The sequence below is a fragment of the Phyllobates terribilis genome, unplaced genomic scaffold (genome assembly GCF_046119375.1).
Source record: "Phyllobates terribilis strain yellow unplaced genomic scaffold, ASM4611937v1 Scaffold_430__1_contigs__length_1590877, whole genome shotgun sequence".
Lineage (NCBI taxonomy): Eukaryota > Metazoa > Chordata > Amphibia > Anura > Dendrobatidae > Phyllobates > Phyllobates terribilis.
This window is the reverse complement of record NW_027363190.1, coordinates 1,384,837-1,409,745: the sequence shown is the minus strand read 5'-3', so window position 1 is coordinate 1,409,745 and position 24,909 is coordinate 1,384,837.

Genomic DNA, 24,909 nt, shown 5'->3' with positions numbered 1-24,909 from the left:
TCCTTCCCCCTAGTTAACCGTGGCCTACCTTCCATTGTTCCTCTTTCGTAGGCTGCGGCTCCGCTGGTGCTGCTCTGGGCGAGGACTTGCGTCGCATCCTGGTGATGTCAGCGTCTCTTTCTCTCCTTCCAGGACCTTGCGCAGCATCGGTGAGGAGGGCGGTGCTTCGGGTCTCGCGCGGTTTGGACGTCCACGCCCCTCTTCTTCCCGCGCGGCGTCACGAAGATGGCGCCCGATGGCGGGAAAGCGACTGAGGATGGCGGGAAACGGCTGAAGATGGCGGGCAATGGCTACGCATGGCAGGAAACTTCACTCAGGTAAGTATAAAGTCTTTTTCAGGCACGCAATACCCGTTTGTGGCGGGTTGGTCACAATCCTGCCGACTACGCCAAAGCTGACTCGCCCCCTGGGCCATGGGGTACCCGGAACCGGGCTTCTATGCCATGCTGGGGGTAGTAGTGGCAACCCGATCCCATGGCTCAGGGTGGTCAGACCAAATTGTGGCAGTCTATTTATCAGTGTTTTTGAATGTCCGACTACGTCACCTGTGGATTGCGGTCAGGAATGACCGCCGCTGCGAGGCAGACCACTGAGGCTGATGTTGGTGTGCAGCACAGGGGTAGGACAACTCCCCACGGGAAGAGTGTAGCCTCAGGGCAGTGTAGGTGAATGCTGGGGGTGATAGTGCAGGTCGCAGTAATAAGAGTTCAGAGTCCGCTTCAAACAGTCCAGGGTCTTTATTGTAGGTATTACTATTGACCCAACAGGAGTACTGGGTAGGAATGGGCCTGGGTGTCTGAGAGCATTCGGGCGAGCCCCACTGGTCAGGGTGAGTGTGAAGGCCTACCGTTCTCTCTCTGCCCTTGCTGACTATCCCCCCTTTCGTGGTGTAATAGCCCACGTCCCTGAGCTGGCCGTGTACTTCGCCTGTATGGCTTGCGACTCGGGCCTTAGGTAACACTTGCTTCTCCGTGCTGTACTGGTCCCTCTGTGTGGCGGAGCCTCCAGGCTTCTTAGGCCAAGGGACCTGAAATCCCTCCCAGGTTGGTTACTCTGCTGCTGGGCTTACAACCCTGACAGCCTCTGACCCCAATGTCCGGTAGTGTAGTTCTCTCATCCAGGACCGGCTCTCGTCGCCTCTGTCCCTGGCTCGCAGCTTCTCCTCTGCCTCACGGACTCCTTGGCTACAGCTGAACTGTCCCTACTTCTCTGGGACTAGTCTCAGTCCTGAGCTAGGTCGTCCAGTTCTCCCTAACCCTGCCCTCAGTTACAGCTTTTATAGGGGCAGCCAGCTCCCCCTACTGGCCTGGGACAGGAGGTGCTGTATGCTAATTGTCCCTGACCAGGGAACCTCCCTCCTGCTCTCAGACACAGCCTTTAGTATTTGTGGCATCCAGGCCTGGGGTGACACACTGACACCACTCCTCCAGCTGTCCCTTGGGGTTGTTGTCCTCCGCCTGACTTGACGGGGGCAAGGGCTCTAGTGTCTGTATGTTGTTATTACTGACAGTGTACAGCTTTGCTACAGTAGCATACCGGGGTAGTTTCACTTCTTCCTCACCACAATTCAACACACGGATTGGTACTCTTCCCCTGCGTACATCCACCACCCCTCTAGCTGTCAGCAGTGTAGGTCTATGCTCTGAATATACCAGTTCTATAATTGGCTGGTATTCCTTTCTTCTGATACCCATAGCTGCTCGACACCATATCATCATTTCACTGTTTGGTGGTAATACAATGGGAAACGGGTCCGTTACCCGCGCACTGCCAATCTCCCCTCAAGACAGATTTACCTGTTGCTTGTGAATTAAGGCACGGATTTCTCTTTGTAGGACTCTCCTCTGCCCAATGCCAGCAGTCTCTGTAATCTGTTGGAGTGAAAACAGCACTTCTTCAAGGCAGTTTTCAATCACATTAGTACCAAGCACCATGTAAGGACATTTGTTATTGGGGTCATCTTCTACCACACGTAACCCCTGGCATCTCATCTTCACCCTCCCCAGCTTTATTGTCACCTCTCTAAACCCCACCTGATTCAGTGGTTGACCATTAGCTGCTAAAATGACAAGACTAGAGTCTGGGGGGCTAAGATCAGCATCAGACCAAAATTGCTTGTAAAGGATATGTGGGATGGTGGTGACTTGTGACCCAGTGTCCAATAGGGCCGATGTGGGGATTCCTTCTAGCGTAATGTTGACGTATGGGCGGCCTCCCACATACACACGCCTGTCATATGGGCCCTGCTGTTTTATTCCTGGGGGTTGGCCCTGGGACCCAGAAATCTCGGGTTTAAACGACATCTTCTTGCAAAGTGGCCCAGTTTGTTGCAACAAGGGCAAACGGGTTGTCCTGAAGAATCCGTGTGGTCGGTGGCTCTGCGTCGGAATGGTGCGCTGGTCCCCTGCACGGGCGACATGAGCTTTCTCCTCATCCACTGAACATCCTCAGGTGATTCAGCTAACTGGATTTTGCTTGGTGGTTGTGCCTCCGGACTGGCTTGCAAGAGTTTTAGCACGTAGTCCATGTTTTTGGTTAGTTGTAACACTTGATTACGTAGGTCATCAGCAGATTCGGGTACGACAGCTTGTCCTACCGATTTTACAGAGTCTTTAGGTTTAGGCTCTAAGTTCATGTGAGAGGTATTAACCTGCCAGGATATGATTGCAGGTTTTGTAGGTAATGGGTCTCGTAGCACAGTTATAGCACGGTCCTTTAAGGTATTAAAATCCACATCTGGATGATCTAGGACCCACATGTGCACCTGCTGACGATGAAAGTCTGATCTCAACCCATTCATAAACTGTTCTGCAAGCAATTTATCTTCATCTTGCACACTTGCTGGATCTACCTGTTTTATGGACCGGAGTGCCGCTTGTAAACGTAGGGCAAAGTCTCTGATGGTATCTTGCGGTCTCTGCTTGCATTGGTAGAATAGCATCCTTAGTTCAGACTGTGTGCATTTTTCAAAAGCAGCTTTGAGCTTATCAAACACATTTTCTATAGAGTCTCCATCAGCATCGCTCCAAGTCTCAGCTTCTAGCTCCGCTGCACCTATTAATTGTCCCTGCACAACGGAGACTCGCTGCTATTGACGCGCCCAGGGTGTTGGGGATGACTCGGCGCCCGGGCCTTGCTGTTAGTTTTGGGGGATGTCGCGGTGGCCGGCTCCTGGGCCCGTACCCTGGGGTCACTCTTAAAAAGAAAAAGGGGGAAAGTAAGTGGGATAGGGGAAAGTTTGTGACGCCACCCGTGGTGTCTGGTGTGGACCACCAGCGCTGCTACAGTCCTCTGAGGCCGGTGGTCAGGCAGCTTAGTTGGCGCGGCTCCCCACAGGTGGAGCGGGGCCTCAGGGCAGCGTAGGAGAGGGGATGCAGGACAGAGGGGACCCAGCCGGGTCAGAAGAAGAATAGGCACACTCACAACAGTTCACTTCAGTACCTTTACTGGTGGTGTTTCAGGCACGATCCAGGGCACTGTAGGGTGAAGGGTGCATTTCAGGACTCACCCCAGTGAGCGGGTGTGGGGCCTCCTGTTTCTTGTCTTTTCCTGATAAGTTTATGACCTGCCTGAAGCTAGGCCTAACTTGGTCTCTGTCTTGCAGCGGCTGACCTGGTGGTAGGGCCTTCTGTTGGAGATCACACTCCCTGGTCTCTTGGGCCTCAGTGACTCCTGACCCTGGGATAACGGTCAGCTTCTGGTGTTCCTGGGTCATATAGTTTGCCAGGGGTTCCGGTTGTTTCTGCCGGTCCTTAGGAATCCCTGCAGACGCGGACCCGGTGTCCGGTAAATGCTTGTGGGGTGAGCTGGTTAAGCTCCTCTGCCCCCTATGTAGCTCGCTCACTCCTCTTGCCTTTGGCCGCTCGGGGCCCTCACTTGGCTTCACACTGGCAGTAGGCCTCGCTACTCTTCACCGTTCTTATGGCGTCAGCACGCCGTTGGCTCAATAGTCTGAGCTTTATGAGTCTGAACTCTCTCTAGAGGGACTGGAACTACCTCTGTCCCCTGAGGAAACTGTTCTCTAGACTGCACTGCCTAGCTCCACCTTCCCTGTTTATATCCCTAACGGGCTCCCTCTGGTGGTCTGAGGTGGAAGGTGGAGGTGTGTGAATGCTATGAGGGCCTCTTGTGGAGGAATCCATCCATGCACCCCTCTAGGATCTGTGGCACCAATGCGCAGCAGGACGCCTCATTTTCCTGTCATTGCATACATGTCCAGCACCGCACACATTTTACGTTTGAAAGCTGCTAAGGTACCGGGTTTACCTTCATATGTCGGTAACCATTTGGCCACCGGTACGTACGGCAAGGCAATTGGCATTATCAGGGCCATCGCTCCATATGCTGCGGCTCCTTCTCCAGCTGAGGAATCGGCTGCTGCTGCGTCTTGGGCGTCCCCTCCATCAAGGTCTCGGACATCATCTGTTTCACTCATGACGGTGCCCCCCTAGTTAATCGTTGCCAGCCGCTACAATCAACTCCTTCGGTAATCGGTGACTCTATGAGAAAAGGTCGAGCACTTAGAGTCTTTTCAGAATCAGCCACTCCCCTTCGTCAATCTCCGGCAGAGCGAAGAAGAAAAAGGACAAACAAAAAAAAGAAAAATGGCGTGGCTATCCTCACGCTTCTTTAGCCGCGCAACCGCGACTCTCTCCCGGCTCTGTGATGCAGCTCAATTTCTCTGACGCAGTAATGACGGCCCGTTTTACAGTACACAAACCTTCAATAAAGTCCAATTTATTATCTCCACCTGATGAAGGCAGCGGACCGCTGCAGAAACGCATTGTGGGCATTAGAGCTTCAATAAAGAGGTTTGTTTTATCCTTTTCCAGCGCCTTATCCAGTTTCTAGCGTCCCACTGACCACTTCAATTTGCACACTGTTCACTTTTCCCTTGGGAGTTGTGGCTGGAGGCTGCAGAGAACTGGATACAATTTCAGCTGCAGGACCTGTAGTACCTGCGATGATGTCATCACCCATGTGACCCCACCCGGAATCACATGATTGGAAGCTCCATCTGCTAATCCAGAGGAGACACTGAAGGCATCGTGGCAGCGCTATCAGTGCCAGTAGCTGTTTAACCTGGGTTGTGCGGTCTGCACAACCCACTCAGATGAGCAGACCACTGTATCTGCACTTATATTCTACTTCCATACAGGTTCACACAAGCACTGCGCTTTTCCACCCAACCCCCTTTTTTTGTCTTTCACAGATAGTCATGGCACCCTTGAAATTGTTCCAGAGAATGAAGTATTTCTCCCAGAAAATTATTGCAATTACACATGTTTTGTTATACACATGTTTATTGTGTGTATTGGAACAACACAAAAAAAAACCAGAGAAGAAAAGGCAAATTGGACATAATTTCACACTAAACCCCAAAAATGGACTGGGCAATATTGTTGGCGCCTTTCAAAAAAATGTGGGTAAACAACTAGGTTTCAAGCATGTGATGCTCATTCTCATCTGTGGCTAGTAACAGTAGTGACTGAAACCAGATAAAAAGGGGAGAAGTTGATTCAATCTTTGTATTGCGTGGCTGTGTGTGCCACACTAAGCATGGGGAACAAAAAGAAGAGAAGAGAACTGTCTGAGGACTTGAGAACCAAAATTGTTTAAAAATATCAACAATCTCAAGTTTACAAGTCCACCTGCAGAGATCTTGATGTTCCTTTGTCCACTGTGTGCAATATCATCAAGAAGTTTACAACCCATGGCACTGTAGCGAATCTCCCTGGTTGTGGACGGCAAAGAAAAGTTGATGAAAGGTTAGAATGCAGGATAGTCTGGATGGTAAATAAGCAGCCCCAATCAAGTTCCAAAGAAATTCAAGCAGTCCTGCAGGTTCAGGGTTCATCAGTGTCAGCGCAAACTATCCGTTGACATTTGAATTAAATGAAACCCTATGGCAGGAGACCCAGGAACACTCCACTGCTGACACAGAGACATACACACGTGGTTAAAATTGTTGGTACCCCTCGTTTAATGAAATAAAAACCCACAATGGTCACAGAAATAACTTGAATCTGACAAAAGTAATAAATTAAAAATCTATGAAAATGAACAAATGAAAGTCAGACATTGCTTTTCAGCCCTGCTTCCACAGATTTTTTTAAAAAAATTAAACTCATGAAATAGGCCTGGACAGAAATGATGGTACCCTTAACTTTAATATTTTGTTGAACAACCTTTTGAGGCAATCACTGCAATCAAACGATTCCTGTAACTGTCAATGAGACTTCTGCACCTCTTGACAGGTATTTTGGCCCACTCCTCATGAGCAAACTGCTCCAGTTGTCTGAAGGTTGCCTTTTCCAGATGGCATGTTTCAGCTCTTTCCAAAGATGCTTAAATAGGATTTAGGTCAGGGTTCATAGAAGGTCACTTCAGAATAGTCCAATGTTTTCCTCTTAGCCATTCTTGGGTGTTTTTAGCTGTGTGTTTTGGGTCATTATCTAGTTACAAGACCAATGCTCTGCGACTGAGACCAAGCTTTCTGATAATGGGCAGCACATTTCTCTCTAGAATCCCTTGATAGTCTTGAAATTTCATTGTACCCTGCACAGATTCAAGACACGCTGTGCCAGATGCAGCAAAGTAGCCCCAGAACATAACCGAGCCTCCTCCATGTTTCACAGTAGGGACAGTGTTCTTTTCTTGATATGCTTCATTTTTCCATCTGTGAACATAGAGCTGATGTGCCTTGCCAAAAACTTCCATTTTTGTCTCATCTGTCCATTGGACATTCTCCCAGAAGCTTTGTGGCTTACCAAGATGTAGTTTGGCAAATTCTAGTCTGGCTTTTTTATGATTTTTTTCAACAATGGTGTTCTCCTTGGTCATCTCCCATGAAGTCCACTTTGGATCAAACAACGACGGATGGTGCGATCTGACACTGATGTTCCTTGAACTTGAAGTTCACCTTTAATCTCTTTAGAAGTTATCCTGGGCTCTTTTGTTACCATTCGTATTATCCGTTTCCTTGATTTGTCATTAATTTTCCTCCTGCGGCCACATACAGGGAGGTTGGCTACAGTCCCATGGATCTTAAATTTCTGAATAATATGTACAACTGTAGTCACAGGAACATCAAGCTGCTTGCAGATGGTCTTATAACCTTTACCTTTAACATGCTTGTCTATAATTTTCTTTCTAATCTCCTGAGACAACTCTTTCCTTTGCTTCCTCTGGTCCATGTTGAGTGCGGTACACACCATGTCACTAAACAGCACAGTGAGTATCTGTAGCCCTAGATACAGGCCCACTGGCTGATTACAAGGTGGTAGGTGTGCAACCAAATATTAAGTTGTGGGTGCCAACAATTTTGTCTGGCACATTTTTGGGGTTTAGTGTGAAATGTCCAATTTGCCATTTTTTTCTCAGTGTTTTTTGTGTTGTTCCAATACACAAAGGAAACAAATATGTGCACAACAAATTGTGTAATTGCAATAATTTTCTGGGAGAAATACTTCATTTTCTGGAACAATTTCAAGGGTGCCAACAGTTTTGGGCCTCATCCAGACATCTATTTTTCACATATGTGTTTTATCCTTGTTTTTTATGGATAGAACATGTATCCATTACAGTCTGTAGTGCTGTTTACATGTCTTATTTTGGAAGGGAGGGGCAGACTATTCAGTTAAAAAAAAATGGAGATATGTCCATTTTTAATGTGAGTCGGGGATCAACACAACTGATGGTCCCAACCCCATTTATAAGGCAAGAAATCCCACTTATTAAACCTGACAGGGCACATCTGTGAAGTGAAAACCATTTCTGGTGACTACCTCTTGAAGCTCATCAAGAGAATGCCAAGAGTGTGCAAAGCAGTCATCAAAGCAAAAGGTGGCTACTTTGAAGAACCTAGAATATAAGACATATTTTCAGTTGTTTCACACTTTTTTGTTAAGTATATAATTCCACATGTGTTAATTCATAGTTTTGATGCCTTCAGGGTGAATGTACAATTTTCAAAGTCATGAAAATACAGAAAAATCTTTAAATGAGAAGGTGTGTCCACTTTTGGTCTGTACTGTATATACCCCCCTACAAAAACAATTTTAAGACACATAGAGGTGGGCCACAGTAACGACATGTTCCCATTAGAAAGGAGAGGTTCTGCTATACAGTTATAGGGTATGCAGTAAGTGCAACGGCTGCCAAAAATTTGGAGGCTCTCCAATGCCCCTTGCAAGAGACATAGATATGTTGATATGGTAGATATGGTGGTGGAGGATGAGGATGAGGAGAAGGAAGAGGACAAGACCAAATAGACAATATCAGGAAGCGTATAACCCATGTCTGGGTGTGAAGACAGAGGTGCATGGGAATAGAGTTAGACCTCCCAAAAAAAAGACACTGTATTTGAGTTTGTTACGCTGCTATCATTCGGTGGTGTTGAGAAGTCTGGCCCAATCCAGCCCTTGTTCATTTTTATAAGAGTCAGCCTGTCAGCATTTTCCGTTGACAGGCGGATGCGCCTTTCTGTTATAATTCCACCAGCGGCACTAAACCCACTGTGACAAAACGTTAGCGGAAGGGCAGGCCAGGACCTCCAAGGCGTAGAGAGCCAGTTCATGCCACGTGTCCAGCTTGGATACCCATTAATTATAAGGTACAGAGGAATCACAGAGGACATTGGTACAGTCGGCAAGGTACTCCCTCAGCATCTTCTGAAACTTTTCCATCCTTGTGAGAGTACCCCACGCCTCAGGGCCTGTGCAATGGGAGGGTCTGAGAAAACTGTCCCAGAACTTTGACAGTGTTCCCCTTCCTCTGCTGGATTGGATTTGTGTCTCTCGCCTGTACTCCTTGGTTGTCCAATGAACTGTGACCTCTGCTGCCAGGGTTTTCAGATGGGAATTTTTTTAATAATTTCGCAACAAGGGCCTTCTGGTACTGCCCCATTTTATTAAGCCTGTCAGGCGCGGGAATAAGAGATAGAAAGGTCTCCTTGTACCATGTGTCTAGAAGTGTCACCAACCAGTAATGACTGTCACTCAAAATTTGGACAATGTGAGGGTCACGGAAAAGACAGCGTAACATAAACTCAGCCATGTGTGCTAGACTGCAAAGAGGCAAGATTTCCGTGTCCTCACCAAGAGGACGACTGACCACGCTCTCCTCCTCATCCTCTTCCTCCTCCCTGTCCTCAGGCCATCCATGCTGAACAGGCGGTATGACAGTTGTGCAGGTAGTACCATCTATAGCGCAGGAAACTAGCTCCTGTTCTTGCTCATCCTCCTCCTCTTCCTCAGTATCACCCAATCCACTTTGGAATGAGATGCGGCTGGGCTGTGTGGAATCATCCTGTATGGTTCCTTGCTCCATCTCATCATTCTCTGCCTGCAATGCATCCTCATTAATTGTGAGCAGACAGCGTTTCAGAAGACAGATAAAAGGGATAGTAACGCTAATTATGGTGTCATCACCGCTCACCATCTTGGTGGAGTCCTCAAAATTTTGGAGGATGGTACAGATGTCTGACATCCATGTCCACTCCCGAGGTCTTATGTGTGGAGTCTGCCCTGAATACTGACTGCCTTGTTGATGCTGGTAGCCAAAAGCTGCCCTCTACTGCTCACAAATATTTCCCAACATCTGCAATGCAGAGTTCCAATGCGAGGGGACATCGCACACCAGTTGGTGAGCTGCAAGCTGCAAACACTGCTGAAGCACGACAAGGGTGGCGGAAGCTCTAGCTGACTTTCTAAAATGGACACACATGCGGTGTACTTTGACAAGCAGATCTGGCAGATCTGGGTAGGTTTTGAGAATCCGCTGAAACACAAGCACATGGGCCAGGAATAGTACGTGTGTAATGTGGGGACGGCACAATGGGAGAAATAGTGGCGGCTGGGGACAGAGTACCGAGGGACGTCCACCGCCATCAGGTTGCGGAAAGCTTCCGTCTTCAAGAGCCTAAAAGGCAACATTTCGAGCGCAAGCATTCGCAAAATGTGTGAATTTAGTACTGTGCCCATGGGGCATTGGTTGCGTATTTGCGCTTGCGCTCCAAGGACTGGGGTAGGGACAACTGAACGCTGTACTGGGACAGGGACGTGAACGTGCTTGCTGATGTGCTAGTTGAGAGTGTGCAACGACAGGTGCAGGGCGAGAGGTATCTTCGCATGCGCCATGGACGGGTGATTGGCGTGCACGCACAACAGCAGAAGAAGCAGTGGTGTCACCCGCAGACACTGTTGCTGGACCCTGGGGTTCAGCCATCTTAGTCGGGTGCTTTGCTGCCATGTGCCTGATCATGCTGGTGGTGGTCAGGCTGCTAACCCCAAAAAGGCCATTTGCACCATCTGCCAGGCCAGCATCAGTAGGGGTATCTGCAGAGTCTTTAAAAAACAACCAGACTCAGGAAGACCTAACAGTTGTGCTGGCAACTTTTGTCATGTTGGCGTTACGGGGAGCGCTTTCCCACCTTGTGTCTGCGGCCACTACACTGCTTCTTCCTGCCTGATGTGGTGCTATGCCTCCCTCCCCCTGTGTGCTGCTGTCCTCGCCCTGCATGTCCCCATGCCAGGTTGGGTCAGTTACTATATCATCCACCACCTTGTCTTCCACTTACGCACCCTGGCCCTCCTCCTGACTTTTTGGCAAATGTGTCTTATCATCATCCACCTCTTGTGACAGTAATTGCACTTTCCCACCATTGCCTTTGTGTGACCATGGCTGCTCAAATATTTGGGCATCGCTACACGGGTTCTCCTCTTCACCTGCTTGAAGCCGGCCGGGCTAGTGGCCTGAATCTATAAATGGAAAAGTGAACAGCTCTTCTGGGTGTCCAAGTGTGGGATCAGTTGACTCTGGCAACTCGGCATGGTGGGAGGAAGGAGGGTCAGGGTGAGGAATATGCGGTCTAGACTCACAGCTACTGAGACTTGACCATGTGGAAGACAGGGTAGTGGTGGTGGCAAAGTGACTGGAAGCATTATCTGCTATCCAACCAACAACCTTTTGACACTGCTCTGTGTTCAATAGTGGTGTTCTGCGGTCCCCTGGGACAGGAAGGTTGAGCGACATGATGTGGGTGTTTGTTGTGGCACAATTTCAGCTTTCCCATGGCCTCGGCCTCGACCTCTGTATGCACCATCACCATCACGTCCACTTCCCCGTCCCTTAACACGCACCTTGCCCATTTTAAATGGAGGACAATATTTTCCACGTTCACTACAAATGGCTGAATTTGAACCGCAGTTATATGATACGTCTGACAGAGAGCCACGGTTTTAAAAAGCGGGCCTGTAGTTTACTAATACTATTCTTCACAGCGACCTCGTGTGAATAGCTTCACTGACACACTGCAACAAAATGGAAATGAAATCCAGAAATGGCTGATTTTGGAACGCAGTTATATGTGATACTTCTGAAGGAGAACCACGGTTTTAAGTGGCGGGCCTGTAGTTTACTAATACTATTCTTCACAGCGACCTCATGTGAATAGCTTCACCCACACACTGCAACAAAATGGAAATGGAAGCCAGAAATGGCTGATTTTGGAACGCAGTTATATGTGATACGTGTGACGGAGAACCAGTTTTTAAAAGTGGGCCTGTAGTTTAGTAATACTATTCTTCACAGAGACTTCGTGTGAATAGCTTCATCAACACACTGCAACAAAATGGAAATAGAGGCCAATATTTTCCACGTTCAGTTCAAATTTCTGGATTTTTATCGCTGTAATATGGAACAGATCTTGCTGTATTCTGCAGTGCTAACAAGCAAATGGAGCAGAAAAATGGTGTACTATAATAATCAGGATTAAGATAAAAAAAATTTAGCCCTGGTCCCTGATATCTGGGGCTATGTTTACAAATATCTATAATAGCAGGATCAGTCAGAACGTGCAATGGACCCTCTTGTGCAGTATGCACTGCAGTCTGCCACATACACGGCCTGCCTTGCTTTTTAAGCAAATAACCAGGATTAAGATAAAAAAATAGCCCTGTAGACATGGCCCAAGATATCAGGGGCTATGTCTACAAATATCTGTAACAGCAGCAGCAGACAGAATGTGCTATATGCACTGCAGTTTGCCACAAACCCTGCCTGCCTCCTAACTCCTGCTATTACCATTCACCACTGAATATATGCAGCTGGTTTAGTCCTCCTCAGAAGGACTGTTAGTTCAGAGGGATATATGTATATGCTGTGGAATACGTATACTAACTAAAAACAAGCAAATCTCTCCCTGACTCAGCAGCAGCTATCCCTACTCTGCCTGTTTCTGGGGTAGACTGTGACGAGTATAGCAGTGCCATGTCTTATATAGACCCGATGACGTTATGCGGCCAGCCAATCACTGCAATGCCCACAACTAACATGGCTACGGCATTACAGTGCGTGGCAGGCAATTCCTACATGCTTATTGGCTCTCTAAAGAGCACCAAACATGCAGGGCGGGGTCCCGAGCTCATGCCGAGCAACCCCGGAAATACTCGTCGAGCGCTGAGCTTGTCGAGCACCGTCATGCTCGGGCGAGTACAGAGTAGTGGCGAGCACGTTTGCTCATCACTAGTAAATACATATAAATCAAAATAAATAGCATATATGCAAATCATTCATATTTGCATCAATTGATCTGACAGCCATGATTAATCCAACCACAATGCATTACAAAGTGCCAAGTGCATATACGAGAGTCAGTCAATAAGTAATGCCTCCTATTTTTTTTCTCCTTTTAATTGGCAAGAAATTCAAATGCAATTACATAGGTTGAAAACCACAACTTTAACGATTAATTTGTCACTTTTCAATATAATCTCCATCCATTTCCACAGTCTTGGTCCACCGTTTAACAAGGGCATGTATTCCAGCATGGTAAAAAGCATGGTCTTGCTTCCTAAGCCATTGACGCACTGACTTTTTCACGGCCTCCTCATCCTCAAAGTGAATCCCACGATGAGCTTCTTTTAGCCCGAACAGATGGAAGGTCACCACGAATGATGTCATCAACTTGCTGAATGTTGCTTGGAGTCACTGCGGTTACTGGCCTGCCACTCCGCATTTTGTCAGCCAACGGTGATGGCCCTTCAGCTGTGTTATAGCGACGAACCCATCATCTAACAGTACTGACATCCACTGTTGCATCACCGGACACATTTTTCAGTCTCTCATGAATTCGAATGGGCATTTCACCTTCTGCATGCAAGAATTCAATCACAGAACGTTGTCTAATACGAACATCGATGTCAGCCATTTTGTAAACGGATACAGTCCTGCCACCTGTTGGTGCAGGAAGTTGCAATTGCTGTGCATTGGAGAAGAAGGTTTGAGGAATTGTACCAAATTCGAATATTTAACATAACTACCTTATTTAAGGAGAAAAAAAATAGGAGGCATTACTTATTCACTGACCCTCGTAAATCAAAAATAAATTTTAATGTTAAATGCCAGACATATAATTAGAATGTATTGCAATATTAGTTAATAAATTAACCAGTATATAAGGCCTCAGGATACATCAGAACTTATTGTGTAAGTAACTGTAAGTAAGAGTATTGTGTAAGTAAAATATGGCAATGTCCCTCACTATACATATGTGTATCCTCTGACCATTAAGTCAAATTAAAGGAGACAAATGGATGTGTTTATAATAAACACCGTAGCGAGGAGGAGACAACAGTAGAAACCCTCACAGAAGATCCATCGCTCTATCCACATAAACATACCAGTTAGCTGCACTAACGTGTGTATATGGACTGGAGTGAGATCCCCGACGCCGCAATACGCATTTCGCCCTTTCTTCCTCAGGGGGCATGATTACTCAGGGGGCGTTATTTGTTATTAAATGTATGATGTTTCTTCTGTGTGTTGTAAGTTTTATCTCTTTTTTTCCTCTAAAATTTATGCTGTAGTAAAAAAATTTTGTTCAAAAATGGCTGTTTGCTATTGACGCGCCCCCTGGGACATATTCCTTTTTGAGGGGAATACCCGGCACCGGATCAGATGGGGGGTTGTAGTCTCCGAGCGGCTGTGACCCGGTCCCGTGCCCAGGGCGTCAAGCTCAGTGTGTGGCAGTCCTTACTGATGTTACTAAAGTTCTTTATGTCGACTACGCCACCCGTTGTGATGCGGTCACTGTGGCCGCCGCTGCAGCAGGGTCCGCTGAGGCTGATGGTGGATGCGCAGCTTGGTGGGATCACCCCCAACGGGAGGGGTATAGCCTCAGAGGGGACAGGCGCAGAGGATGGGGGTTGTGGTGGTGCGGTGCAGCCGGCAATGAAGACAGACTCGGGTTGTGCAGTTAAGGGTGTTTACTTACTGCTGATGTTGTACTGGTCACTCCAGCTGCTAGTGACCACCCGAGCCGTGCTGCGTCCACCAGGTCCTGGATCCGGCCAACCCCCAAACAAGTCCAGAGCGTGGCCCTGAGCTCTCCCTCTGTCCTTTCTTCAGCCGTCCCCACCAGTGATTCACCTAGGTCCAGCTCCCTCGGGCCTTCTTTTGGGACACCCTTGGCCCTGGGTTCCCTGACCCTTCATGTGGTGTGCCTTCGGGGTGAATGTGGTGGGTGACCGTGACAGACACTGCCCACGGTCTCCGGTCTCTGGCTGGGGAATGTCTTTGCCCCCACCAGCTTGGGTTCCCGTACCCTCTTGCTGACTCCTCACCCGGTGCTCTAATTTGGGTTCTTGGGTCCCTTCAGTCTTCCCCCTCTGGGTCTTTCTCTGCTCCACTCTCTCTCTCTCCAGGGCTGCTGTTTCCTTCTCTCTCCTCTCCAACTGACTTGTTCTCAGCGTCTGACCCTGATCTAAGTTGGTGCCCTCCTTATATATCCCTCTATGTGTGAGCTCAGGTGACCAGCACCCAATGAGCTCCCATCACCACCCAGACTGCTCCCCCTATCTGCCCCTACACTACATGGGATGTACCACCCCCCTCCCACTCCAGCCAGGAACAGGCTCGGTTGTACCTGCACATTTCTAAGTGGGAGTACCGTCGGCCTGCTCCTCTGGAATGGGATGTATGTAGTGCATGCAGTCTATCTGAGCTCAGTTCCACACTCCATCCTTACCCGGGAGTGGAATATCACACCTCTGGGTTGAGGTGCAATACCCCTGTAGCAGCCGAATCCTCAGGGTGCTACATTCCCCCCTGGTAAATCACAGCACGTCCTCGGGCTGTAAGACATAAAACACCAAAAACATACATATTTTTTTTTTCATATAAACATATAAAACATATAAACATTATATATATATAAAACTTTTTATATAAACATTCTCGTAGACTTCTCTTGTCTCTGGTTCCTCCTCCGGACACTGTGCAACGTGTGTCCGGGAAAAGTGCGACAGTCTCTCAGAAAAACTGGTTTTCCTATAAAACCGGTAGGGGGCGCTTTAGGACGCGCAACTATATACAGGGGAAGTTGAAAGTTGGCCGCTCTCAGTCCTCGGCCAGGTAGAGGGTAGGGAATGGCTGCTCACAGTCCTCAGCCTGTAGGATGAAGGGGTTAACGGGTAAACAGTTCCCTGGTCCCAACGGGGACTATTTTAGCAGCAACAGTTTCAGTTTCTATATACCCCGATTGGGTAACTATTTACAGCTCCTGCTCTGCCGCACTCAACGGCGTCTTCCTCCTGCTCTTTCTTGATATGATGTTTCTTCAGACCCGTCCGGGTCCTCTGGCTCCTCCTCCCCGTACCGCAACTCCTCCTCCGTCAAGCGGTGTACGTGGAGGGCGTAAGGTCCTTTGGCACACTTGTGCCGGGTGAAAGTGACCTCGTCTCCGACGTAGAGGTCACGGCCTTTGTGACCTTCCGGCAGGTGGGACTCGACGTCTCTGCGGGTCACAAAGACGTCACCGCGGTTGTTACGGTCCCGAATAAAGCCCCACCCATGCTGCGGGTTGAACTTTATCACTGTCCCGATGGTGCGGGGACAATGCGCTGCACGGGGGTTCCTCCTAGTCCGGCTCTTCTGCTCCGCGCTCTGGATTTGGGCCTGTTGTTCTCTGACCCGCCTCTCCTCCCGTTCTCTCTTAAACTCTGCCAGCTGTTGACGGCAACACTCTGTACGTTCAGCTGCGGCTGCCCGAGTTTCTCCGGTGAACCCCATCAAATCTTCTCCCGTGGGGTCCCACACGAATTGGGCTTCTGCTAGAGGAGGCGAGACCCGAGCCACGGGCTTCGGAGCCGGGATTAGGGGCTCACACAAGGGCCCTAGTCTTTGCTGCCGCTCCAGCTCAGGGTACCCTTCGGGCCAGATGAAGGGCCGCCCGTCCGGCCATGTGAGCTGGCCGAAGAGGTCCTCCCCCAGGTGTGGCACCCTAGGTATTGCGGGCGCGGGCGTGGTGGTGGTGGCGCCCGGGTTGCCCAGGCCTTGCGGCCAGGCCTGGGGCACCTGGAAGGTGAAGGGCACCGTTAGGACGGCGGCGCCCTGGGCTACCTGGCCTTGCGGCCAGGCCGGAGGCTCCGCGGAGGTAGGGGGCGCTGTTGGTATTGCGGCGCCCGGGGGTACTAGGCCTTGCGACCAGGCTGGTGGTACTTCCTGCTTGGTCACGCCCCGGGTCGGGGCGCGTGACGTCACAGGGGTCGCTGCGGCGGCTTCCGGTCGGGGCCTAGTCCATGGCGGTGACCTGGCGGCTACGGGCACAGCAGGGGGACTTTCGGGCTCTGCGACGGGGAGCTGGGGCAGGTAAGCGGTGTCACGGCTTGGGGTATAGGCGTCCCCTTTACCTGCCTCCATGCGTTCGGCTCCCTCCTCGGCGCCGTCTCCGGCCTTGGGTCCTCCTGCGCCATCCTCAGAGGCGGTCTGCTTCCTCTTCCAGGGTAGCGTGCTCCGTTGACTGGTCTTTGCTTGCTGGGTCATCTCCCGACCCCACTCCGCCAGTATCTCGCGCTGTACCCGGGCCATCCTCCTTGCGAGGCCCTCCAGGGCAGTTTGTGCACACTCCCGGTCTCGGGGGAGCTGCGCTAGGATCTCCGCTAGACCTAGCGGGGTTGTGGACTCTAGCAGGCTCCTGACCATCGGGTCGGTGCTGCTCTGCTCTGCTTCCGGCAGGCTCCTGGCCAGCGGGCCGGTGCTGCTCTGCCCTCCTTCCTCGGTCTCTAGCAGACTCCTGGCCAGCGGGCCGGTGCTGTTCTGCTTTCTTTCCATCTCCGGGTGAGCTCCTCCGCTACTCCTTGTTAGACCTCTTGCCTCCGGGTGCGCTCGCTCCAGACTGCTCCAAGCGACACCCATCTTTTCTTTTCTCTTTCGTCTCCTCCCACTTCGAGGGCGGTCCCGGGGCAACTCGGTGACTGTCAGCTCCAGGGGTAGTTCTTTCACGCTGACAGACACCTCCAACATCACAGTCTCTGTTGGTGGGGGCGGTTTCCACTTTTGGCGCCATTTTCTGTCCTGGCCCACGATGGGAGGTGGCCTCCTGCCCTCCTTTGGCACGCCCATAATGGCGTCCGCTGCTCTTCCAAGGCGGGAAATCTGCGGTTTTGGCGGGAAGCGTCGCCCAGTGGCGGGAAACTCTGCAGATGGCGGGAACAAGCTGGAAATGGCGGACAATCGGCGGGAAACGACTGTTGATGGAGTCCGATGGCGTGGACCCTCCGGAACCGGCGGGAGACTTCTTTCTGAGGTAAACTTGCACTTTTCTTCAGGCACGCAGTACCCGGGTGTTGCGGGCACGTAATCCTGCCGACTACGCCAAAGTTGACGCGCCCCCTGGGACATATTCCTTTTTGAGGGGAATACCCGGCACCGGATCAGATGGGGGGTTGTAGTCTCCGAGCGGCTGTGACCCGGTCCCGTGCCCAGGGCGTCAAGCTCAGTGTGTGGCAGTCCTTACTGATGTTACTAAAGTTCTTTATGTCGACTACGCCACCCGTTGTGATGCGGTCACTGTGGCCGCCGCTGCAGCAGGGTCCGCTGAGGCTGATGGTGGATGCGCAGCTTGGTGGGATCACCCCCAACGGGAGGGGTATAGCCTCAGAGGGGACAGGCGCAGAGGATGGGGGTTGTGGTGGTGCGGTGCAGCCGGCAATGAAGACAGACTCGGGTTGTGCAGTTAAGGGTGTTTACTTACTGCTGATGTTGTACTGGTCACTCCAGCTGCTAGTGACCACCCGAGCCGTGCTGCGTCCACCAGGTCCTGGATCCGGCCAACCCCCAAACAAGTCCAGAGCGTGGCCCTGAGCTCTCCCTCTGTCCTTTCTTCAGCCGTCCCCACCAGTGATTCACCTAGGTCCAGCTCCCTCGGGCCTTCTTTTGGGACACCCTTGGCCCTGGGTTCCCTGACCCTTCATGTGGTGTGCCTTCGGGGTGAATGTGGTGGGTGACCGTGACAGACACTGCCCACGGTCTCCGGTCTCTGGCTGGGGAATGTCTTTGCCCCCACCAGCTTGGGTTCCGGTACCCTCTTGCTGACTCCTCACCCGGTGCTCTAATTTGGGTTCTTGGGTCCCTTCAGTCTTCCCCCTCTGGGTCTTTCTCTGCTCCACTCTCTCTCTCTCCAGGGCTGCTGTTTCCTTCTCTCTCCTCTCCAACTGACTTGTTCTCAGCGTCTGACCCTGATCTAAGTTGGTGCCCTCCTTATATATCCCTCTATGTGTGAGCTCAGGTGACCAGCACCCAATGAGCTCCATCACCACCCAGACTGCTCCCCCTATCTGCCCCTACACTACATGGGATGTACCACCCCCCTCCCACTCCAGCCAGGAACAGGCTCGGTTGTACCTGCACATTTCTAAGTGGGAGTACCGTCGGCCTGCTCCTCTGGAATGGGATGTATGTAGTGCATGCAGTCTATCTGAGCTCAGTTCCACACTCCATCCTTACCCGGGAGTGGAATATCACACCTCTGGGTTGAGGTGCAATACCCCTGTAGCAGCCGAATCCTCAGGGTGCTACACTATTATTATTCTAGTGCTGTATGTGAATTTTCCATGTTATAAAACCTCTTAACTTTCCCTTATTAAGTGAAAAATAGCCAAGAGATCATCAGTCACCTGAAACTGAGAATGAACTTCTTTATCTTTTTATACATAATTGTTTTTATTTTGGTACACTTGAAAGGTAATCATTCTTCTTATAATAATAATTTTTATTTATATAGCGCCAACATATTCCACAGCACTTTACAATTAAGTAGGGAGTGATGACATATACAGACAATATAAACAATACAATGTATCACATTTCAACAGTTACAGGAGGGTTGAGGACCCTGCTCGCAAGCTTACAATCTATATGGAAAAGGGGGGACACAATAGGTAGAACATGGTCATCAGCCAGTATCTGTCTGTCTATGTGCAGTTACCGTGTGGTATTTGGTGTATGGAGGATGTGGAGACAGATGAATAGGCAGGGGCAGATTAAGATTAACATTTAGGAGGGGACAGGGGAGAGTTAGGTTGATGAGTTGAGGTGATAGGCTTATCTAAACAAATGTCTTTTTAAAGCACGTTTGAAGACATGGGGCTAGATATCAGTCGAATCGTTTGGGGCAGTGCATTCCAGAAAACTGGGGCGGCACGAGAGAAGTCTTGGACACGGAGGTTTGAGGTTCGGACTAAGGAGGATGTTAGTTTTAGATCAGTAGCAGAACGGAGGGCATGGGAGGGGCGATAGATAGAAATGAGGGATGAGATATAGGGCAGTGCAGAACTGGGTGAGAGATGAGTTTGTATTGTATTCTGTGGTGAATGGGTAACCAGTAGTGTTGAGCGAGCATGCTCGACACTGCTCGGCACTCGCCTGAGCATCTCACTACTCGGGATGTTCGGCGATCACCGAGTATTTTCGGGTTACTTGGGCGGGAGCTCGGGTCTCCGCCCTGCATATTTGGCGCTCTTTACAGAGCCAATGAACATGCAGGGATTGCCAGCCAGTCACTGTAATGCCGCAGCCATGTTGGTTGTGGGCATTACAGTGATTGGCTGGCCGCACAGCATCACCTAGAGTATTTAAAACCGGGCGCCGACATCTTGGACACAGTCGCTCCAGATCAGACAGTGTAGGGAGAGTGCTGCTGAGCTAGGGAGAGATTTATACTGCGAAATACTTAGTGTAGGGTCTTTAAAGCCTGCAAAATCAACCAAACAGTCCTTCTGACGACTAATATCCATCCCAGATATCTGGCAGGCTGTATAGGAGACGCAGTGGTTATGCCAACAAACACTGCATTACAGTCCTGTGTACTGTAATGCTGCTCAAATTGCTAAACTTAGCCCCAGGTCTCAGGGGCTAGGAAAAATCCTTTTTTTTTCATCTAAATCCTCTTTTTTTTTTTTCCCTCAGTCAGACTGTACAAATACCCGTCTTTATTAAGCTTTTGGTATCCCCCCCCCCCAAAAAAAAAAAAAATTTAGTGTGTCTGTGAATGTTCAGACACTAATATATCTGTTTAAAAGAGTCTGCTTTCGGCCAGATAGCTAGAACTGTGGATTTGCAGTTCCACGGTTCAAATCTCTGTTTTATCCACATTTTTGCCTTTTTTCCATAAAAAAAACAGTTTGAGTGTCTCGCTGACTGTTCAGACACAAATATATCTGTTTAAAAGATTCTGGTGTAGGCCAGAGAAATAGAACTGTGGTTTTCCTCTTCCACGGTTCTAATCTCCTTTTTATTACCCTTTTGCCATTGATAGTGCGAGTGTAAGCTATTTTTTACTTCATTTACAATGGGCAAGGCACGTGGCAAGGGACGTGGAACTGGACGTGTTGGTGATGGTGCGTGCAGAGGACAGGGCCGTGGCCAAGGTGAAAATGTGCGGCAACCAACAGCCATATCTTCTCGCTCCCAGTTCTTGACCGAACTACTATGGAAGCACACAACAACACTATTGCAAACTGATCAGTGTGAACAGGTTATTAATTGGATAGCAGATAATACTTCAAGTCACCTGGGCACCACCACCTCCGGTCTGTCTTCCACACGGTCAAGTCTTAGTAACCATGAGGCTCGACCGCATATGTAGCACCCTGAGGATTCGGCTGCTACAGGGGTATTGCACCTCAACCCAGAGGTGTGATATTCCACTCCCGGGTAAGGATGGAGTGTGGGACTAAGCCCAGAAAGCTGCATGCACTACACACATCCCATTTCCGAGGAACAGACCAACGGTACTCCCACTTAGAAATGTGCAGGTACGACCGAGTCTGTTCCTGGCTGGAGTGGGAGGGGGGTGGTACATCCCAAGTAGTGTAGGGGCAGATAGGGGGAGCAGCCTGGGTAAAGATAGGAGCTCATTGGGTGCTGGTCACCTGAGCTCACACATAGAGGGAGTATTTAAGGTGGGCACCATCTAAGATCAGGGTCAGTCTGAGAGAAGTCAGAGGAAGAGGAGCAGAGCAGTCCCAGAGAGAGTGAGAGAGGAGAGCCAGAAGGACCCAGAGAAAACAAGCAGGAACTCTGAGAACCCATATACAAACCTAGGGTGAAGAGTTGGCAAAAGGGTACCGGATCCCAAACTGGTGGGGGCTCAAGCATACCTCAGCCAGAGACCGGAGGCCGTGGGCAGGATCTGCCACGGCCACCCACCATATCCACCCTGAAGGCAAACCACGTGTAGGGTCAGGGAACCCAAGGCCAAGGGTTTCCCAACAGAAGGCCCGAGGGAGCTGGACCTAGGTGGATCCCTGGTGGGGACGGCCAGAAGACCGGACAGGAAGGAGGGCTCAGGGTCACGCTCCGGACTTGCTTGGGGGTTGGCTGAATCCAGGACCTGGTGGACGCAGCACGGCTCGGGTGGTCACTTGAAGCTAGAGTGACCGGAACATCAGCAGTAAGTAAATACCCTAAACTGCACAACCCGACTCTGTCTTTAATTACCATCTATGCTGCACCACCACAACCCCCATCCTCTGCACCTGACCCCCTGAGGCTATACCCCACCCGTTGGGGGTTATACTATCAAAAGCTGCACCAACACCATCAGCCTCAGCGGACCCTGCTGCAGCGGCGGCCGTAGTGACCGCAATACAACGGGTGGCGTAGTCGACATAAAGAACTTTATAACATCTGTAGGACTGCCACATACTCTGAGCTTGACACCCTGGGCACGGACCGGGTCACAGCCACTCGGAAGACTACAACCCCCATCTGATCCGGCTCCGGGTATTCCCCTAAAGAATATGGCCCAGGGGGTGAGTCACATACTCCTCCTCACCCTGATGCTCCTTCCTCCCACAATGCCGAGTGTCGTCAGACAGCAACTGATCCCACAGTTGGACACTCTGAAGAGCTGTTCACTGGTCCATTTCCATATTTGGGCCCCTCGCCTGCTCCGCTTGAAGTGGTGGAAGAGGAGATCCCATGTAGCGATGGGCAAATATTTGAACAGCCAGGGCCACAGGAAGGTGACGCTGGCAATTTGTCACAAGAGGTGGACGATGATGAGACACAATTGCCACGAAGTGAGGAGGAGGATCGTGGTGCAGAAGTGGAAGTGGAGGAGGTGGTGGATGATCTAGTAACTGACCCAACGTGGCAGGAGGACACGCAGAGCGAGGCCAGCAGCACACAGGGGGAGGGAGGCAGAGTACCTAAACAGGCAGGAGGAAGCAGTGTGGTGGCCGCAAACAGAAGGCGGGCATCCATTCCCCGTAACACCAACATGAGGGATGTTGCCGGTACAACCAATAAGTCTTCCAGAGTCTGGAGTTTTCTTAAAGACTCTGCTGATAACTCCAAAAAGGCCATTTGTACCACCTGCCAGGCCAGCATCAGCAGGGGTGACAAAACTACCAGCCTGACCACCACCAGCATGATCAGGCACATGTCAGCAAAGCACCCGACTTTGTTGGGCGAACCCCAGGCTCCACGACCAGTGTCAGCGGGTGTCACCACTGCTTCTTCCGCTGTTGCGCGTGCAAGGCAATCCCCTGTCCATACTGCATGCAAAGATGCCCCCTTCTCTCAGTCTTCACTTGTTATGGCAGTTTCTCAAGAAACAGCATCAATGTCCACATCCACCTCCCACCGCAACGTTCAATTGTCCATATCCCAGACCTTTGAACGAAAGCACAAATTCGCAGGCAACGCCCCACAGGCCACAGTCCTAAATTCGCACATTTCACGACTGCTTGCATTGGAAATGCTGCCTTTTAGGCTGGTGGAGACGGAATCCTTCCGCAACCTTATGGCAGTGGCCGTCCCTCGGTACTTGGTCCCCAGCCGAGACTATTTTACCTGGTGTGCCATCCCCACACTACACAAGCACGTGCCCCAAAACATCTGCCGTCCCCTCAACAATGCAGTTACTGGAAGAGTCCACCTGACAACGGACACGTGGACAAGTGCTTGTGGCCAGGGACGGTACATCTCCCTGACGGCACGCTGGTTAAACATAGTGGAAGCCGGGACCCAGTCGGACCTTGGGACGGAACACATCCTCCTCACACCGAGGATTGTGGGCCCTATGTCAGTCAGAGTTCCCCCCCACAGTGTACAGCTCCTGCGCTTCATCCTCCTCCTCCTCATGTTCAGCCTCCATCTCAGATATCACATCAGTTACAAGCTGGAAGCACTGCAGTACTGCCTCCGCCAAGCGGCAACAGGCTGTGCTGAAACTCATAAGCTTAGGTGACAAACCTCACACTGCTTGTGAGTTGTGGACAGCTGTGAAAGAGCAGGCAGATCTGTGGCTGAGACCGCTGAACCTACATCCAGGCATGGTCATGTGTGACAATGGCCATAACCTGGTGGCGGCTCTGAGGCGAGGAGAGATCACGAACGTACCATGCCTGGCTCATGTGCTTAACATCGTGGTTCAGCGGTTTCTTAAATCGTACCCCGAGTTGCCAGATCTGCTCATCAAAGTACGGCGCCTGTCAGCTCATTTTCGGAAGTCGGCTACAGCTTCCGCCGCCCTTGCTATGTTGCAGTAGCGTTTGCAGCTTCCGGCACACCGACTGGTGTGTGATGTCCTCACACGTTGGAACTCTACCCTCCACATGTTGCAAAGGATTTGTGAGCAGAAGAGAGCAGTTGTGGAGTACCATCTGCAACAAGGCCGTCGATATTCAGGTCAGACTCCACACATAAGACCTCAGGAGTGGACTTGGATGTCTGACATATGTACCATCTTGACAAAACTTTAAGGAGTCCACCAAGATGGTGAGTGGCGATGACGCCATCATTAGCGTCAGCATCCCACTTGTCTGTCTTTTGCAACGCTGTCTGCAGAGAATTAAAGAGGAGGCATTACAGCCAGAGTATGATGAGATGGATCAAGAAGCCATAGCGGGCAATTACACACAGCCCAGCCTCATCTCATCCCAATGTGCATTGGGGGACAATGAGGGAGAGGAGGAGGAGGAGGAAGAACAGGAGCTGGTATCATGCGCTGCAGACAGTAGTACCTGTACAACTGTCATACCGTCGGTTCAGCGTGGGTGGCCTGAGGACAGGGGGGAGGAGGAGGAGTGCATGGTCAGTCGTCATCTTGGTGAGGACATGGACGTCTTGCCCGTTACCAGTCTGGCACGCATGGCTGACTTTATGCTACGCTGCCTTAACCGTGACCCTCACATTGTCAAAATGTTGGGTGACAGTCGTTACTGGTTGGTGACACTTTCAGACCCCCGCTACAAGGAGAACTTTCACTCTCTTATTCCTGAGGTGGAGAGGTCTACAAAAATGGGGCAGTACCAGAAGACCCTTGCTGCAGAACTGTTAAAAAAAATTCCCATCTGAACACGCTAGCGGCATAGGTCACAGTTCGTTGCCCAACCAAGGCGTACAGGCAAGAGAGACACAACTCCAATCCAGCAGAGGCAGGGGAACACTGTTAACATTCTGGGACAGTTTTCTGAGACCCGCCCAGCTTACAGGCCCTGAGGCGCGGGGTACTCTCACAAGGAGTGGAAAGTTTCAAAAGATGGTGAGGGGGAATACCTTGCCGACCGTACCAGCGTCCTCCGTGATTCCTCTGTGCCTTTTAATTATTGGGTATCCAAG